Raw genomic sequence first — 322 nt, forward strand, 5'->3', positions numbered from 1 at the left:
GGCCCGCCATGCCTCCCCCGCGCTGCCAGCGGGGGACACGGGCACCCCAGACCCCCGGCACCGGGCACTGGGAAGCACCGGGCGGCTGCCCAGCCTGAAGGGGGGGCGGCGGGGAAACTGAGGCAGGGGAACGGGATGCTCCCCATCACCCCCTCGCAGGGATGCGGGTGACAGAAGCGGGACGAGGACCCACTCCTGGGGTGACACCAGCCCCTCTGCTCCCTTCCAGGAGTTTTACCCGAAGAAAGAACCCGGCTTCCACCCCTCGACCAAGAACCACGCGGCATCGCAGCTGCTGGGCAGGAGCCAGGCAGGGCAGGAC

Source organism: Corvus brachyrhynchos, unplaced genomic scaffold (assembly GCF_000691975.1).
Source record: "Corvus brachyrhynchos isolate BGI_N302 unplaced genomic scaffold, ASM69197v1 scaffold150, whole genome shotgun sequence".
NCBI lineage: Eukaryota > Metazoa > Chordata > Aves > Passeriformes > Corvidae > Corvus > Corvus brachyrhynchos.